This window comes from Entelurus aequoreus, linkage group LG01 (genome assembly GCF_033978785.1).
Source record: "Entelurus aequoreus isolate RoL-2023_Sb linkage group LG01, RoL_Eaeq_v1.1, whole genome shotgun sequence".
Taxonomy (NCBI): Eukaryota; Metazoa; Chordata; class Actinopteri; order Syngnathiformes; family Syngnathidae; genus Entelurus; species Entelurus aequoreus.
The window spans coordinates 45842302-45863223 of NC_084731.1; the positions used below are offsets into that span (position 1 = coordinate 45842302).

The 20922-nt window shown below is 37.7% G+C and overlaps 1 protein-coding gene across 7 annotated transcripts in view; it reads left to right on the top strand.

Annotated features, from left to right (window-relative positions):
* The window catches only part of cacna1da (calcium channel, voltage-dependent, L type, alpha 1D subunit, a), a 253309-nt gene that overhangs the window by 16709 nt on the left and 215678 nt on the right, over nucleotides 1-20922 (top strand). The window lies entirely within an intron of this gene.

Sequence of the window (20922 nt, forward strand, 5' to 3'; positions counted from 1 at the left end):
TGGTGCCTCAGGCTGGTGGCCTGCCGACACCTCGTTGAGCTTTTGGCTGCCTTGGTGAAGAAAGAGATCCACTTAAACAGTCTGTCTCTGTCTCTTCTTGGGGTGTGGTTCAGTCCATTGGGCAGACTGTGCAATGGCATGTGCGCGCTGGCCGCTTTGGGGAAAAGCTGAGAAAAAGTTGGAGCTGTGGGGGCGGGGGCAGAGTATGGGGCGTGGGGCTTTGGTCCAGGCCCTCGGCTTGCTTCTAGGCCTCCTCGCCGCTTCGGCACTCCCGACACTTCTTTCCACAGCTGCTGGAGTCCCGGTGGACACATTGGCTGGCAACCTTAGTTGTTCTCGTCATCGCTGGCAAGGTGTTGTCTCTCCTCTCGGTTCCTTCCAGTCAGGTATCGGGTGTTGATCCTGGATTTGCTTTGACCGTGCCCCTCTTAGCGAGTGCAAGGGAATCTGGAGTGGCTGCTTTCATCCTCAAATCTGCACAGAGGAACTGGCACACAAATTCTACATTTTGCAAACTTACCATTTTGGTCTCATGGTCTTTCCACCTTCCTAGGAAGCTGCTGGTCCTGAGAAGTGCTGATCTTGTGACTGAAGAAGATTAACCTGTTTTCTTAAATTAGGTGCCGTTGTTTGACCTAATCTTTTTGGGGAAACCATGTCGGGATATTAGATAATTCACAAAACATTTAATTACTGAATTGGCACCCTCCTTTGAGGGTGGGGTTGCTTCCGCCAACCACTGCAATTGTCAATCTAAATCATTACGTTCCTTTATCCTTGTACCGGATTGATCATATCGATTAAATAAAACCTCAACACGCTCAAACTTGACCCAATGCAAACTCACCTCCCCCCTCTGTCCCTCTCACAGGGACAGTGTTAGTCGTAGTAATAGTAATAGTAATAGTGGTAGTAGTATTAGTAGTTTCAGAAACATCCAAGAAAAAGAAAAGGCAGCTGATAGTCAAGCGCAGCAAGAACAGAGGCGGAGGACAGGTCATGTTTGAGGTCACTGTTCGCTTTTGCAATAGTACTTTGATATTTTACAACACCTAGTGAATTATTGTGGCCTCAATAATTCACTAAATAGTTGTATTTAATTTAGTATTTATGATGGGACAATGCACAGAAACATTAAGTTCAGAAACAGATATGTTCTGTACCAGATTATATCTAAATAGCTACTTTCCATCTGTAGTCCCTGGCTACCTACATTAAAGGGATCCAAAAATCAAGCAATACAATTATGACACTAATTAATCATAATAAATATATACATTCATAATAATCAATAATTAATCAAAAAATAATCATACTGTAGCATGTAATCAATGATAAGAAAAGTCACCAAATGCCCCTTCATGGACACATACTTAATATACAATACAACCACACCTTATTTACATCATCACACAAAGACAATACCTGCTCTTGTTCACATCTGTCATCATTCATAACAACAACCAAGCTTTTAACAGCCATACCTCACAATTTACAACAAAAATGCTCTCATAGATAAATATAATACTCATTAAATTGATGTGTCAACATAATGCCCCTCTTAGTGACCGTGTGAGCAGCCTTGATTGCTCCAAAGCCACTTTTTAATTTCAATTTTCTATTCCTTTTGTTATAACGTGGAGAAGGCTAATTGGTCTGTACATGTTCTGGTCTTCTTTATTTCCTGCTTTATGGATTTAATCATAGTAGCAGTTTCTCGACGTGGTAGGGAAAGTCTTTTCCGTTATTGATTTATATATCAATTGTTGTTATACGAGCAATAATACAATCCTTATATGTTTTTAGGAAGATAGTGTCCAACCCATATATATATATATCTCTAGATCGTGAGTCTGATAATGCAGTGACGATTTTGTTTAACTTTGTTTCATTTGTTAATTCTAAAATTAGTCCATCCTGAATAAATGACAATTATTTGCACTGATTTTGAGGGATTTTTTATTCAGGGTTTGTACAGACTGGATGAAATGTTCATTAAAATTATTACTTATGTCCAGACTGTCTGCAATAGTAGCGCCATTGATATTTAATGTTATAGTGTTGTTTCTTGTTTGCTCTTTTTCCGTAAGTTTGTATCTGGTTTTCCATAACTTTCTAAGACTTCCGCATAAACATTGTAACTTTGTTCCTCCAAACTTTTAAAATCATACAATCTGTATTTAGACCTGTTTTAATTGCTCTTTTGAGAGCTGAGTCCCGATGTCTTTATTAGAATCCAAATTGTTTTATTAATCCAATGGTATTTTTATTTTACACTCTTCTTTCTGGTTTTGTATTCATGTATTTACAGATGTTCTCTTTGATTTTTGTCATCCAATTGTAATTCTAGTAGGGCTGCTTATCATTTGTATCATGTAGAAGCCGTTTATAATATCCTTAAGTTTCTTTCTACGTGTTTTATTTAACCAGTCCAGATTAACGTCCCCCATGACGTTACTTCTTTCATACTATGCTGTTTGAGGATGTCTGAAAATGAATCAAGAAAAATGTCTTTAGCTGTGGTCGGTCGGTATACTACAATTACCTTGAAATACATTTCTGAGGAAAATGTAATTTTAATTTCAACATACTCAAATTGATCTACTTTTAATGTTTTCTCTTTCATAAATCATAATTCCTCCCCCCTTTGTCACTCGATCTGTCTTTTCTGTAATCTTGTCCCCCGGGACATTAATTAGAACGAAAGTTGTTGTGGGTTTTAACCATGTGTCTGATAGACAAGGTAATCCGGATTAGAGTCTGACAGTAACTGCTGTATTTGTTCAGTATATTTCCTGTGGTAGAAAGTTTAATAATGCGGACACGTTTGTTACTGAATACTTTCTACAGACTTCTGTCTCTAAGCGAATTTGTGTATGTAATAAGCAACTACAATTTTTTGATATGCTTAAATTTGTTATTTTAGCTCAGCTGTTGTGTAGCTGCTAGCTCCTTGTAGCCTACAGCAGGAATGTCCAAATTGCAACCAATAGCTTTGTTTTTAACAGACAACCGAAATAATTGAAAATGTGGTATAGCGTATCGGTTCAATCAGCGGCAGCTACGCCCTGTTTTATCATTTGACCTACATTTTTGGTTTCGTAGGCAGGACAGAGAGCAAAGGAACAATGTGGGTCATTAGTTGTCCATCTTATACCATTCTAATTGTTGTAAGGATAGTTCACATGAGCGGCCATACCTTGAGTCCCACCATATATAAGAGTCAAAAGGCTCCTATTATGAGTCGTCTAATTGGTGATCATACACTTTGGCGGTTTGGGTGGCAGGGCACACGGACGCACCTCAGTCAGCCAGTGCTAGGACAGTTGGAGCAGTCCCCGTCTTCCACTCGTTCCTGGGAGGCGTCCCTAGTAGTTGTCAGCTGATGTCGTGCTGTCAGGCAACATCAGGAAGTTCCTTCTGTGCGGTATTGAATTGTCAGGGCACAGTTCGTAAGCAGGTCATTACAAGGTGTGTGCAGGTTGACCACAAAGGAATGCTTCAAAGATTGTGTTGAACATTGTCCGTTGACACTTATGTCCAGCAGGGGTCTGTTTGTATCCTGCTGTTCGTCCTGCTGTCACACCTGTATTTTTTGTGAGCATGTTCTGGCTACAACTTTGGAGCTTGTCTTGTTCAGAGAAGTTGGCAGTCCCCCTGCTGCATATCCTTTCCACCCTCGCTTGACCTAGCACAACCGTGGCTACCACCCAAGTCCGTCTGTATGGTTTTACGTTTTGTTGAGGTTTTTTCCTCCAGAATTTGGAACTCAAAACATGTACACCCATCGTTTTCATATCCTCTCGGTTAGTTCAATTTTGCATATCACGTTTTAAAATTACAGTCTTAACTATCCCATTAATTGCTAATCAATAACCTTGATTCAAAGATTATACGTACTACTTCATGTGTATTTAAGTACCCTTTTAATTCACTTAAAGATTATCTATAAGTTAATTTAAACTATCATTTGTCTATCAGTAGGCGCGAGCAAGCTGTCATGCTTGCACTCTGACCTCCCGCTGTACGTGATATTCTCCAAAACAAAAGAATGTATTTATTCACGTTTCTCCTTATCTTTCAGCTAAATCTTTTAGTCTTTTAACTTTTAACGTCCGCACTGTTTTTATTTTTATTGTCTGCATTTTAATTTAGCTTTTATTTTCTTTCATTTCACTTTGTTGTCTGTGAAGCACTTTGAGTCTGCCCTTTCCTGGAAAAACGCCACACAAACAAAGCTGCCCCGCCTTGCCTTGGCTGTCTCCGACTGGTTATCCAACCTAGTCACAACAAACACACAAGGCCATGCTCTAAGCGCCAGGCTTAATCACACTTCTCCTCTTTTTAACACTTTACATATCGGCTCTTATTCTATTTATTAATGTAGGCTGTTATTTGTAATTATTATTCAACACTATTCACAGCAAACGGTTGTAAAGTTATAGTTATTCGCATTATACTCTCAAAATCTATAGCTAATTGAAAGCTGTTGAGATGTGGTTTGCCTCCTTCATCTCAGTGGCCTAGTGGTTAGAGTGTCCGCCCTGAGATCGGCAGGTCGCAAGTTCAAAACTCCGGCCGAGTCATACCAAAGACTATAAAAAATTTTGGAGCCAAATCACCAAAAATGATTCCCGGGCGCGGCACCGCTGCTGCCCACTGCTCCCCCCACCTCCCAGGGGCGATCACGGGGATGGGCCAAATGCAGAGGACAAATTCCACCACACCCAATGTGTGTGTGACAATCACTGGCACCCCAACTTTAACTCTAACTTTATTCTGTCATGCCATTATCCTCTTCTAGCTCAACATCCAGAAGTATGGTGTACTGCAATGTCTAAATAAAAATATAAATTACTCCAAACTAAAATGTCAGACTGCACTTTAAAGTTACCTGACTTAAACTTACTTTTATTAAATTGATTTCCAAACTAACCACCACCACAGCAGACATCTTCCTCAATCCTATCCCAATACTCCCATAAATTAAAAGTGTTTCACAATAGTGGTTAAGTAGTTATTTTAAGTAATAGATCTCAATATGTAGAAATTAATAAGACTAAATCTTTACCAGAAAGAGTAACTTGACAGAGTATATGAACTAAATTCTTGAAAATAATAATTGATCATAAATATGTTTGAAGCCACATATTGAACATATTAAAGAAAAATATCCAAATCCATTGCTATTCGGTATAAAGTAAAACACATGCTGAATAAGAAATGTCTGCACATGTTATATTATTCATTTATTTTTCCATATGTAATATTGTTTTGAAGTTTGGGGAAATGTTTATAGAAGAAATATAGACCCAATACTTAAACTTAAAAGGCTCATTTCAATATTACACAAAGCATTATTGTTATGATCATACCAATCTATTTTTTATAAGTCATAATGTGTTAAATGTTCAGATAATTTAATTTTAAAACAATGGCAATTATGTTTCCGAGTAAAGAACAACAGCCTTCCAGTTTGTATTCTTAGCTTGTTTACATTATGAGAAGAAAACTATCATTTACGGGGGATATTGATTTTTGAAATAGGTCAAGTAAAATAAAATAAAAACACAAATGTATTTCAGTTTTAGGAGTTAAATGATGTACTATCCTCAGTGATGAGCTGAACACATGTAGTTTTTTGTTATGGTTTTGGAGACCCTTGAAAAGTAAAGTTTTTTGAACATTATAAAATATAGTAACAATTACTTTCATCTTTTAACGTTGATGTTCCAGGTAATTTAATGTCCAATAAATGTATATCATAGGCCAATATAAGCTTTGGCTTCCGCCTATTCATTTTTCGGTCATTCTTTTTTCTTTTCTTTTCTGTGTGTAAATGTGTATGATTGTTAATATGTCTAATTTACTGTTAAACTGCTCACACAAATTGGTTGATGGTTGATTATATGACCAAAATAAACTTATTTCATTTATTCATTCATTATCTATCGGACTCATAGTTTTATTCCATTTTGCATGTAATTATTCCTATTGATTTCTTCCCATTTCACTCAAACAGCTAAACAAACAAACAAATAAACAAACTTGCAGCTAACCACAATCAACAGCATACCATTTACGAATACCTTCATTTGTCACTTTCTCATCTTTTCTTCACTTTCGTTTTCCTTTACAAACAACATCCTGTATCCATCTCTTCCTTACACTTCACCCAATGTTTCTATTTTCTGTTCTCCTAGAAACCATTCACATAACGTAAGGTTATAAACATCCTTTTCCCATATTTACTCAAACCATCCTCTTCACCCTCAATCTGTTTTTTCACCTGCTCTCTCTTCCTCTCTCTCTCACTTTCTCTCCTTCTCTCACAATACAAACACAATAATCCACAATAATCAGTCTTATAAGATAATTTTAGCTTTAGATATGATTTAGGGCAGTGGTTTTCAACCTTTTTTCCCAGTAAAATAAAGAAATAAAATACAGCATAATGTCATCATTTTCTGATTTATTAAATTGTATAACAGTGCACCATATTGCTCATTTGTTGTGGTCTTACTTGACTTATTTGGACAAACAAAAAAAATAAGAATAACTAAAACGTTTTAAAAATTAAACAAGTGATTAAATTATAATAAAGATTTCTATACATATAATCAATCATCAACCTTCTTTGGATATTGTAATAGAGATCCATCTGGGCTCGTGAACTTAATTCTAAATATTTATTTTGTTGAAGAATTATTCTTCTATAATTATATTTATAAAGGATTTTGAATTGTCGCTATTTTAAAATATTTAAAATCTCAGGTACCCCTTGGCATACCTTCAAGTACCCCCCTTTTTTGTCCGGGCGGAAACACCATACCCTCCTTTGAGAACTACTGGTTTAGCCTATAAAAAATCCTTTGTCTCATACATCATTAGACTGTACAACTCCTCTTTGGGGGGGCTAGGATGACAGGGAATGCAAAACAATAACAGTGCAATACTTTTTTATATCATGGTTGTTAATGCCTAGTTTCTCTTATTTTACTGTTCTATTTTTATTCTCCTTGTAATATTTTTCTATTTTGTTTCGATTTATACCCTTATTAGTTACTGTTTACTTTTTACTTCTTCTTCCTGAGGGAACTCTCCTGAAGGAATCAATAACGTGTTATCTGTCTATCTATCTATCTATTACTAACCCGAGCACAATTCATGACGTCATGCTCATCTTGCAGACAGTTATTTCCATTTAGTTTTATTCTCTACATGTAATTGTACATGCACCAATGTCACATGGAAATTTGCTTTCTTTGTTATTTATTTACATTATTATTTCTGGTTTACTTGCTGTCTGTTTACTTAAGTTCTCATATTTTGGTCTGTCTTCCTTCTGATTAGAATTTGTTTAACGCTTCTCTACGTTTTGTTTTGACAATGGCGCTGAGTGTTGGCGACGCTTATCTGTACTTCTTCAGACTCTATGTTTCACAGTTTGCACAGATGCCCTTAGATGTATTAGAATATAAATTTAACTTTTATTTTATTGTGTGTTTATTCCTAAAAAAAAAATTAAAATGTCAATGTATAATCAATTTATCTGTATCAAATTTAAATTCAATATTCTTAATTTATTTGTTGTATAACTATTAATTCAAACTTACAATGTGTCCTAATCTATGATGTGCGTGCGTGTGTGTGTTTGTCTCAACTTCCACACAGGAACTGGATGGATCAGATAAGCAGCAAGGCTGTTCAATACAGTATATTACACACATAATTAATGACTAATGAATTTAACAATGCTTCAATGTCCCAGTCCAAATGTATGTATTGATATTTAAATGTTTATTTATTCATATACAGTATATTTTATTTTTCCTATTATCAAAACCAACCTGTCAGCCTTCTCTTCAGATTGAGTACAGCTGTCTACTATATATATTTATATATAGTTTTTTATTTATTTATTTATTTATTCTTTAAACCTAGCTCAATGCTAAACTAATCCAATGCTATGCTAACAGTGTCACACCTCTTCGGCCCAATGCCTTGTACAGCTGACACTCACACAGCCTCGCCACTTCTGACACACTCTTATCTCAAAATGTCTCCCAGCTGAGACTCCTTTTTTTTTTTTTTCTTTATATGCGTCACAGAGTCACTCACACAGAGAATTTAACAGCGAGCAAGAGCCTTTTTTCCCGTACTCAAAATCTCAGTGTGTAAAACAACTGTAATATCGCACAGTCACAATCACCAGTATAGTTTAAAACTAATTCAAATGACTGGAATTCGCTCGCAGCGCCAAAGAGGGGGAGCTTCCCTGCTTAGGCTGCTGCCTCCGCGATCCAACCTCTTGATAAGCGGAAGAAAATAATTATATGGATGGATCATTCACTCATGTGTTTTCTGTACATAACTTTGTCTACTTTCTCACACGCACACACATTTTAGACAATTTCCCAACTTTTACAGATAGCGGGGCTGTGAGAAAAAGCGTGAAGGGAGGTTGCGAGAGGGGGGGGGGGAAGGAAGGGGGGAATTAAACCAGATAAGAAACCAGGTGCTACACAAAAGTTATTAAATTATGCATATATCTAAATGTACAAACATAAACTGACTCACTCAATACACACACATTTCAGCATTCATCATTATACACACACATTGTTAATATACCATACCACCCCATTGTCCGGACAAATATAAACAACTAATGCACGCGTGCTTTTGTGGAATCGGCCGTCTCATATCACAAAAACCAGGTTCCATCATTGCTCATAAAATGGCGATTAACCCGTTTCATTGGAGCAACACCTGCGTTATCCCTGACCAACACGGAAAAACCTGGCCTAACGCCCAGTAGGACCACTGGAAATCACCCAGCAATCCTACAGACTCGTGTCTGGTCAGTCCATACAGTTTCACCAAGTTTCACCAAAGCTCTACCATATGCAGCCCGATCAATACCTGTCTATTTGCAGCAAATTTCCAAATTCGTCGTGACAGCTATACGCTCAGTTGATCTCCTTTACCAGAGTCAATGAGCGGTCACCTATAAGAGGCTTTTCCCACCGCTGCAGTTTCCACATAAACAGATATGTCGCACCTTCATAGACGTCATCAATTTATATGGGCCAAATGTCACACCAGTTAGCAAATCTTGCCTATAATTTAGCTGTATCCAACTCTGACTAATCTGATGCACTTGCAGCAAGAAGCATCCTCTGCCAGCAACGACAGAGGATGAAGAGGTTAAAAGAAATTTTTCGTCTCACATAGTCTACGCTTCAAAAACACTCCAAACCACCAAAATTCTATCAACAATCCCCTTATGTTAAAAACAAGAAATCACAAGTTTTCAACAAACACACAGACAAATGATCACATATAAAACAACTCAATCCAACCATAATTTACCCCATTCCAGGTTGTTTTTGGAGAACCTGACTAAACCTATCTTTTATCAAAAATAGATTCAGCAATTAGTCTTATCGATCCGGCTCTCTCCAGGCAGAAAATGTTTACACTTTAAGCAAAACGCTTACCTTGTTATGCGCGCGTGCAGCACACTGTCTGCCTGACAGAGAGAGCGGGAGCGGCTGTCAACCTGTAGCTTCTAAACCATCCTGTCCGTGACGCCAATTTGTGTAGTGGATTGTCCGAAGCTTAAACAGGCAACAAAAGTAGTTTAGTACAACAAATTTGTTTACCCATTATCAGAAGTGCAGGTTGAATTAAGTTGGCCGTGCAGACAGACCACATGTTACTCCGGAGTAAACAAGACACACACAAGCCAAAATCACTGTCGAGTTCCGGTCTTCTGCCATTTTTTATATGTCTCTTGTGCGTCATTGTTTGTTATCTAATGCGTCACGATTGTTTTGTTTTGGTTTTGTCTGTTCCAAAACAACCTTGTATCTCTTAGTCATATTTGAAAATTCTAAACATTCTGTAGACAGGTTGGCACAACTCCATATTCACCTTTGTCCCACTGGCACAGAATAGAAGAGAAATTAAATGAGCGTACATTCTTATTAGACATGCAATATAGGTCAAAGGTCAGAAATTCTACTACACCATTGTAGAGAGCATCATTAGATACGGGATCACCTCATGGTTTGGCAACATAACCATTAAGCTAAAAAGCAAACTGGCCGGCATGCATAAAACGGCAATGAAAATCGTAGGGAGGAAAGAATATGAGCCTATACAGAGCATCTATGAGCAGGCAGTTAGGAAAAAAGCTAAGAAAATTATTTCCAACTCACAACACCCACTCTTCCCTGAATATAGAACCCTGCCATCAGGGAGAAGACTCCGGGTCCCACTATGCAAATCGAACCGCCTTAAATTATCATTTGTCCCAGCCTCCATTAAGCTGACCAACAAGGTGCAATAGAATGTTAATACATAGGTTAGCACTTTTTTAGCACATAGCACTTTAGAACTAAGCACTTTAGCACATAGCACTTTATCTATGAGCTCTAGTGCAATGCACACTGGCACTTTATCTTTATCTCCATACTGTAGGTTTTATGCCTACATCAAAGTGCCACCTATGTCTATCAAGCTCCATGTTCTGATGTTTAAATGTTAGTTGTCTGGTTGTGGTTGTGTCTGCGCTTGTGTTTTTGTTCTTTTGTTTTTGTGTTAAGAAAGCAATGATGCACTGTGCCCAAGACAAATTTCCCCGCGGGGACAATAAAGTTGAACCTTGACCTTGAATGTCGCCAGGACGACCAACAGAAAATGACAGGCTTATATAGTAGTGACATGATTTAACACAGGTGCGTGAGTCCAAAATTAATCAGGTGAAACCAATGAGTTGTCATGGTGACAAAGCAAGGGGGTGAAAACAGGAACTAAAAAAATCCAAAAACCAACAGAACATAGCCAAACAAAACAGTGTGTGTGTGTATACTGTGATGATCTGCTGCCTGGATCATGTTTCCTTTATGTCTAGGATTCCCTTAGTTCTGTTTTTCAGCACCCGGGTTTGTGTTCGGTTGCCATGGTTGCTGATTATTTTCTCCTGCCTCTGATTAGTGGTCGGTACGCTCACCTGCTCCCGGGCACTAATCAGACAGCTATTTATTCCTGCCTCTCTCACTTAGTCTGGCTGTTTTGTTTGCTTCACGCAACAGTTAGGTTAGATGTTTCTTGTTTGTGTTTTATTTGCTAAGCTTTTCCTATAGCTTTTTCCTATAGCTTTATCATAGCTTCCCGTGGCATGCTTTTCTGTTTATTTATATTCTTGCCTGATTCATGAAGAATAAATATTTTTTCCTACCTGCCCACTGTTTCCGGAGGTCCATCTGCCTCTTGGAGAAATGATCCGCGCATTACCATGCGACCCAACCGTAACATATACAGTATATATATATATATATATATATATATATATATATATATATATATATATATATATATATATATATATATATATATATATATATATATATATATATATATATATATATATATATATATATATATATATATATATATATATATATATATATATATATATATATATATATATATATATATATATATATATATATATGCTGTGTGCATTAACAAAAATGACGCAATATTTCATATGACAGTGGCCAAAGGAGGAGACTTATAGTCATATTATTAACAATTACATGTAATACATTTCGAATATATCATAATAATATACGATATAGCAACAATATAATAATAATAACATTTAGTAGATTAATAAATAATCGACTTATAATCGAGTCGTTGCACCTGAATTGTGAAGTGACCAAAGATTCCCACCTCAAGTTAATACATATATAATATAATATAAAAACGTATATCAAATAATTGTTACTATACGGTATGTACTATACTTACACATACAAAGTCTCCAAGGCAGAAATGTATTAAGAAAGTGTCCAGTAACAAACATGTCCGCATCATTCAATTTACTACATATGAGCGTAACTTTGTTAAATATATTGTGGTCACTAGGTGTCGCCAAACAACTAATTACCACTTCCCTTCAATTTATGAGCAGCATAAATCCATTCCAGACTGTTAATAATAAATTGCTTAGTGTGTTTCAAAACCAAATTTTCCTAACATTCCGCACAATGAAATAATAAAAATAGGTATAATTCTTTGCTGATATGGTATTGTATCAGTATCGGCCAATACTTAAGCCTCCAATTTCGGTATTGTATCGGAAGTGAAAAAGTTGTATCCGGACACCCCTAATATTTATAAAACAGTTGTTTGTTCCAAACGAGCCGTTCCAGGTCAGACTCTGTCTCTTACATGAAAAGATGGATGCTAAAAACTGTTGTTGCTATTTCTAATGCAAAGTAGAATATAATTTTAATGTATGATATTTCTCGGTCCTTCGCGATATCAAAAACCACATAAATGGCTGACAGTGTAATGTGAGGAGCCGAAGCTTGGAGGGGTTCATTTGCATTTCAATGGCTTGTTTTAAAGAGACAGGAGGAAAGAGGCTTGCAAATCTGTCTGTAAAGCAAAAAGTATGTACAATTTTGACCAAATCACCACTATCACAGGTTATATAGACCACAGGGAAGTGTGTTTAATGTACAAAACCCAAAACCAGGGAAGTTGGCTCGTTGTGTAATTCGCAAATAAAAACAATACAATGATTTGCTAATCCTTTTTTAACTTTTATTCAATTGAATAGACTGCAAAGACAAGATATTTAATGTTCGAACTGAGAAACATATTATTTTTTTTGCTAATAATCAGTAACTTAGAATTTAATGGCAGCAACAAATTGCAAAAAAGTTGGCACAGGGGCATTTTTACCACTGTGTTACATGGCCTTTCCTTTTAACAACAAAAATATTAACCTTTGAGAACTGAGGAGACCAATTTTTGAAGCTTTTCAGGTGGAATTATTTCCCATTCTTGCTTGATGTACAGCTTAAGTTGTTCAACAGTCCGGGGTCTCTGTTGTGGTATTTTAGGCTTCATATTGCGCCACACATTTTCAATGGGAGACAGGTCTGGACTACAGGCAGGCCAGTCTAGTACCCGCACTCTTTTACTATGAAGCCACACTGTTGTAACACGTGGCTTGGTATTGTCTTGCTGAAATAAGAAGGGGCGTCCATGATAACGTTGCTTGGATGGCAACATATGTTGCTCCAAAACCTGTATGTACATTTCAGCATTAATGGTGCCTTCACAGATGTGTGAGTTACCCATGACTTGCCACTAATACACTCCCATACTATCACAGAGGCTGGCTTTTGAACTTTGCGCTTAGAACAATCAGGATGGTTCTTTTCCTCTTTGTTCTGGAGGACACAACGTCCACAGTTTCCAAAAACTATTTGAAATGTGGACTCGTCAGACCAAAGAACACTTTTCCACTTTGCATCAGTCCATCTTGGATGAGCTCGGGCCGAGCAAAGCTGCGTTTCTGGTTGTTGTTGAAAAATGGCTTTCGCTTTGCATAGTAGTTTTAAAGGCCTACTGAAACCCCCTACTACCGACCACGCAGTCTGATAGTTTATATATCAATGATTATGTCTTAACATTGCAACACATGCCAATACGGCCGGGTTAACTTATAAAGTGCAATTTTAAATTTCCCGCTAAACTTCCGGTTGAAAATGTCTATGTATGATGACATATGCGCGTGACGTCAATTGTTGAAACGGAAGTATGCGGACACATTGAATCCTATACAAAAAACTCTGTTTTCATCTCAAAATTCCACAGTATTCTGGACATCAGTGTTGGTGAATCTTTTGCAATTTGTTTAATGAACAATGAAGAAAGTTGTAGGTGGGATCGGTGTATTGGTGTATTGGTGTATTGGCGGCGGACTACAGCAACACAACCAGGAGGACTTTGAGATAGATAGCAGACGCGCTAGCCGCCGAACTCACCTTAACTTCCTCCGTCTCCGGGCCGCCGACCGCATCTGTGATCGGGTGAAGTCCTTCGTCGCTCCGTCGATTGCTGGAACGCAGGTGAGCACGGGTGTTGATGAGCAGATGAGGGCTGGCTGGCGTAGGTGGATAGCTAATGTTTTTAGCATAGCTCTGTGAGGTCCGGTTGCTAAGTTAGCTTCAATGGCGTCGTTAGCAACAGCATTGTTAACCTTCGCCAGGCTGGTAAGCATTAACCGTGTATTTACAGGTCCATGGTTTAATAGTATTGTTGATTTTCTATCTATCCTTCCAGTCAGGGGTTTATTTCTTTTGTTTCTATATGCAGTTAAGCACAATGCTATCACGTTAGCTCCGTAGCTAAAGTGTTTCGCCGATGTATTGTCGTGGAGATAAAAGTCACTGTGAACGTCCATTTCACGTTCTCAACTCTCATTTTCAAGAGGATATAGTATCCGAGGTGGTTTGAAATTCAAATCTGTGATCCACAATAGAAAAAGGAGAGAGTGTGGAATCCAATGAGCCAGCTTGTACCTAAGTTACAGTCAGAGCGAAAAAAGATATGTCTTGCACTGCATTCTAGTCCTTCACTCTAACGTTCCTCATCCACAAATCTTTCATCCTCGCTCAAATTAATGGGGTAATCGTCGCTTTCTCGGTCAGAATCGCTCTAGCTGCACTGAAAACAATGGAGAAATGTGAGGAGCCTTTCAACCTTTGACGTCACGCTACTTCCGGTACAGGCAAGGCTTTTTTTATCAACGACCAAAAGTTGCAACTTCATCGTCGATGTTCTCTACTAAATCCTATCAGCAAAAATATGGCAATATCGCGAAATGATCAAGTATGACACATAGAATGGATCTGCTATCCCCGTTTAAATAAAAAAAAATCATTTTAGTAGGCCTTTAACTTGCACTTACAGATGTAGCGACCAACTGTAGTTACTGACAGTGGTTTTCTGAAGCGTTCCTGAGCCCATATGTGATATCCTTTACACAATTATGTCACTTTTTGATGAGGGATCCAAGGTCACGGGCATTCAATGTTACGTGCAGTGATTTCTCCAGATACTCTGAACCTTTTGATGATATTACAGACCTTAGATGGTGAAATCCCTAAATTCCTTGCAATAGCTCATTGAGAAATGTTGTTCTTAAACTGTTGGACAATTTGCTCACGCATTTGTTCACAAAGTGGTGACCCTCGCCCCATCCTTGTTTGTGAATGACTGAGCATGGAAGCTGCTTTTATATCCAATCATGGCACCCACCTGTTCCCAATTAGCCTGTTCACCTGTGGGATGTTCCAAATAAGTGTTTGATGAGCATTCCTCAACTTTTTTAGTCTCTTTTGCCACTTGTGCCTGCTTTTTTGAAACATGTTGCAGGCATCAAATTCCAAATGAGCTAATATTTGCAAAAAAAAAATTTTTCAGTTTGAACATTAAGTATCTTATCTTTGCAGTCTATTCAATTGAATATAGGTTAAAAATGATTTGCAAATCATTGTATTCTGTTTTATTTACCATTTACACAATGTGCCAACTTCACTGGTGTTGGGGTTTGTAGATTAAAAATTATAATATGACCCCTTTGATGTACCGATGTTACATAGGTTGTTGTAATGCAAAACCATAAATGACTTGTTTATTACTCATTAAGTCCTGGGATCAAAACCATATTAACAATAGTTAGCACTTTCGACCACCAAACCATTTGGAATCTGACTAATTTTGCTGGAAAAATGTACCCTTAATGTTGCACAAATTTAAATAAAAAGTTTCTTCATATATAGCCTCCGCCGCGGAGGTCAAGACACACCCGACTCATCTCGTAAATAAAAACTTCTCCCTATCTGCGTATTATGGATACCCTCAAACAATGTTCCCTCTAATTTTCCATATGCGTGAGCAAACGCAAAAACTCCTTGAGCATTCAGTGGAGCACATGTGAGCGACGTTAGACGTGCACAGTGGCCACACCAGCAGCACACTTGTCCCAAACCTGACTAAATAACAAGTTAAATGTTTTATTATTATAATCAAATGACAGCAGTCATTTCCATGAGATTATTTTCTAATATAAGTATTTTGGCCCAATTACAATGACAATAACAAAAAATATTGTTTTTCATGAGCTGTGTACTAGTATTGTATGTCTGGGTGGGGTTCCTGCTTTGGAAATAATTTGTACCCCTTTCAGATATCGCATTTAGTTCCACTAAAGCATTCACATGTTATACAATAAGATGCAAACATGGGATCATGTGTACATTCCTGTAACTTTGTTTGTAAAATATATCTTTATTAGTATTTTTTTAATATAATAACATCATTTCATGGTTAATATTTATAAATTAAGATAAAATTAAGAAAAAAACATTTTATTGTTCACTGAAGAAGGGTTTGGTGAATGTGCATATGAAACTGGTGGGGTTCGGTACCTTCAACAAAGTTAAGAACCACTGGCCTAGAACAATCCGGATTGTTCTTTTCCTCTTTGGTCCGGGGGACACTATGTCCACAGTTTCCAAAAACAATTTGAAATGTGGACTCATCAGACCACAGAACACTTTTCCACTTTGCATCAGTCCATCTTAGATGAGCTCGGGCCCAGCAAAGCCGGCGGCGTTGCTGGGTGTTGTTGATAAATGGCTTTGGTTTTGCATAGTAGAGTTTTAACTTACACTTACAGATGTAGCGACCAACTGTAGTTACTGACAGTGGTTTTCTGAAGTGTTCCTGAGCCCATGTGGTGATATCCTTTACACACTGGTGTCGGTTTTTGATGCAGTACCGCCTGAGGGATCGAAGGTCTCGGGCATTCAATGTTTATTACGCTTACGTGCAGTGATTTCTCCAGATTCTCTGAACCTTTTGATGATATTATGGACCGTAGATGGTGAAATCCCTAAATGCAATAGCTCTTTGAGAAATGTTGTTCTTAAAATGTTCGACAATTTGCTCACGCATTTGTTCACAAAGTGGTGACCCTCGTCCCATCCTTGTTTGTGAATGACTGAGCATTTCATGGAAGCTGCTTTTATACCCAATCATGGCACCCACCTGTTCCCAAATTAGCCTGTTCACCTGTGGGATGTTCCAAATAAGTGTTCGATGAGCATTCCTCAACTTTCTCAGTGTTTTTTGCCACTTATGCCAGCTTTTTTTAAACATATTGCAGGCATCAAATTCCAAATGAGCTAAAATTTGTAAAAAATAACAGTTTCTCAGTTCGAACGTTAAGTATCTTGTCTTTGCAGTGTATTCAATTGAATATAGGTTGAAAAGGATTTGCAAATAATTGGTTTCTGTTTTTATTTACGATTTACACAACGTACCAACTTCACTGGTTTTGGGTTTTGTATTTAGAAAGCATTAAAAAAAATCCATCCGTCATGTCTTTCATAATGATTGTGAACGATAGGCAAATTTAAGAAAAAAGTGCAGTTTCCCTTTTAATGTTATCTTGTAGTATTTGATATATAGCATGTGTACGTTAGAGAAGTGCAGCGTTACAGTTTTTAGTGATTTACAGCGCACTTTGTGTAAAAGCATGTTTCACTTCATCGAGACCCAATCTGTCAAAGACAAACACGGCTCATTAGCAATAACGCTACAAACACACCAGAGCTGCCAAGCCTTACTCACGCTTTGAGGGTGAGAGTCATGCAGTTTAACCCATTCTCACGCCACACTTGACATTTCTCATGCTTATATTACCCCGATCACTACTCAATATTTATATTTGACACAATATTAAACTTTTTTCTTGCGGTTTGCCGTTGTTCGAGTAACTACGGTATGTTTGACTGACCAAAATAACCAATCCATAAGTTCTTGTCCCAAAATATAGCCAACCATGGCAGAATGTGGCTTGACATTGTCTTGCTAAAATAAGCAGGGGCGTCCATGAAAAAGACGTTGCTTGGATGGCAACATATGTTGCTCCAAAACCTGTGTGTACCTTTCAGCATTAATTGTGCCTTCACAGGTCTTTCAGTTACCCATGCCTTGGGCACTAATACACCCCCATACCATCACAGATGCTGGCTTTTGAACTTTGCACCTATAACAGTCCGGATGGTTCTTTTCCTCTTTGGTCCGGAGGACACAACATTCAGAGTTTCCAAAAACAATTTCAAATGTGGACTCGTCAGACCACAGAACACTTTTACACTTTGCATCAGTCAATCTTACATGAGCTCGGGCCCAGCAAAACCGGCCACGATTTTGGGAGTTGTTGATAAATGGCTTTCGCTTTGCATAGTAGAGTTTTAACTTGCACTTACAGATGTAGCGACAAACTGTAGTTACTGATAGTGGTTTTCTGAGGTGTTCCTGAGCCCATGTGGTGTTATCCTTTACACACTGATGTCGGTTTTTGATGCAGTACTGCCTGAGGGATCGAATGTCACAGGCATTCAATGTTGGTTTCCAGCCTTGCCGTTTACATGCAGTGATTTTTCCAGATTATCTGAACCTTTTGATGATTTTACGCACTGTAGATGGTGAAATCCCTAAATTCCTTGCAATAGCTCGTTGAGAAATGTTGTTCTTAAACTTTTGGACAATTTGCTCACACATTTATTCACAAAGTGGTGACACTCACCCCATCCTTGTTAGTGAATGACTGAGCATTTCATGGAAGCTGCTTTTAAACCCAATCATGGCGCCCACCTGTTCCCAATTAGCTTGTTCACCTGTGGGATGTTCCAAATAAGTGTTTGATAAGCATTCCTCAACTTTCTCAGTCTTTTTTGCCACTTGTGCCAGCTTTTTTGAAAAATGTTGCAGGCATGGAATTGTAAATGAGCTAATATTTGCAAAAAATAACAACGTTTATCAGTTCGAACGTTAAGTATCTTGTCTTTGCAGTGTATTCAATTGAATATAAGTTGAAAAGGATTCGCGAATCATTGTATTCTGTTTTTATTTACCATTTACACAACGTGCCTACTTCACTGGTTTTGGGTTTTGTACTTTTGAGTGCAATAACAATAAAGTTCCATTCTTTTACAGTCTAAGCAGAGAGGAGACGCACACCCACTCTGTGCAAAGCTGCCACTGTTTCTGCCTTGGTTTACATGGTGAAATGTAAATGTAAATGTTTCATCACAGTCACGCTTCAAATACAAAGAAACCTATCGTTCATGTTAATGAGCAAGTCAATAGTCAATAGATTTGGTTCGTTCGTAGATATCACAACCCTCCAGTCTTTTGATTACATTTGATACTCTAACATTTAACAATGTAGAACAAAGAAAAATACAACTAAATTAAGAATCAACAGAATAAAATGTATTTACAGTTCCAATCATAATTTGCATTTTTTTAGACACACTTTTTATGTTTCCCACAACGTTTTTCCTCTCTCCTACAGCGTCCATTGTAATCAATTATGCAAATGAGGCAATGATGTCATCTGTCAACTTCCAGCAACTTTTATAACAATCAATAGCTACTTTCTTTACTGAGAATTGGCAACACTGGCAGATCAGACGAGATTAAGGACAGTGAGGACGCCGCTGTAGAAGAGATACAAATGAAGAACACAAACTAGGAGACACAATTGAGCCAGTAAAGAAAACAGCGGAGATGATTCTCATTTCTAATTTCTGGTTAAAGGTGCTCTCTGCAACTTCCTCAAAGTAACATTTTTCAAAGCAAAAAATATAACAAGAAGACCACCGGCTAGCTTATGTTACCATTAGTGGTCTAACAGAACACATTTGTTCGACAGTTGCCTATTTTTCACAATTACCAAATATATGTAATATACATTTTTACCCGCCCGAATAAAGTGATTAGTGTTTACGGCTGTCACTCACCTTGGTCACCCAGTCTCGTCAACACATACGCACAGGGAGCCCGTGCACAAATACCAAAGCAGTCCAAGAGAAGCAACGAACAATTTGCGGTCATGTTGTTGTTATGATCGATGATACTTTCAATGACAGCTAACGCTAGCTATCCAAATTGCTATAATTAGTTAACAACACCTAAAGCTAATGCGTGTGCATGTGTTAGGTACGTACGTAATTACGTACGAGAAGCCGTAAGAGGGCGGGATATACTGTGTAAAATACATTGGAAAACTGGCGCCCTCTTGACATCTGTGTAATTGTTGCAAACAGCCCCTTTGATTAAGACTAGCATTAGAAGGCCACAGTGCAAGGAGAGGAGGACATCAGTTTTAAGGTATAAATCGACGCATACAGGTTTTTTTTTTCAAACGCATCATGCAACTTAAGTCTCACCAAAGACTATAAAAATGGGACCCATTACCTCCCTGCTTGGCACTCAGCATCAAGGGTTGGAATTGAGGGTTAAATCACCAAAAATGATTCCCGGGCGCGGCCACCGCTGCTGGTCACTGCTGCTCACTGCTCCCCTCACCTCTCAGGGGGTGATCAAGGGTGAAGGGTCAAATGCAGAGAATAATTTTGCCACACTTAGTGTGTGTATGACAATCATTGGTACTTTAACTTTTAACTCTTGTTATTTTCTGAAACTTAGCAGCCCTACATACAAAGTGTGTTACAGTAGGGCTTACTAAAAGCACCTTACAGCTTTTGGCCAACACACATTCAATAAACTATTGTGGGACCTTTGAGATATATTTAAGATCGTTATTAATATTTTTTAATAGTTCATCAAAAATTGCTTCCGTGTTAATAACTTCCTGTTTTATTTGTTCCTCTTCCTGTTGGGTCTTTTGACAACTCTTTATAGACAAGCTTTTTGTGATTTATTTATCTTTATTTTTTTTGTTACTGTTTAATGTCTAATTTTTTGTTTGACAAGCAGTATCAGTGATTGGAGATGTACTGTAGTGCTACAGTATGGTTGCTATAGTACGAGTAGTTGCCTACTTTAGCATGTTGTTCGCTAGCAGCCGACTTGCTAGCTACTTAAAGCTTATCTCTTGTTATCAAATGACAGAATGTTTTATTGTTTTACTAAATTAGTAGTAGATGTTTCTAATTTGATCATCTTTACAGTATGCTAATGTGTCTTTCGCATGCAGGTTTTGTATTACATTGTTAAGATATGTTG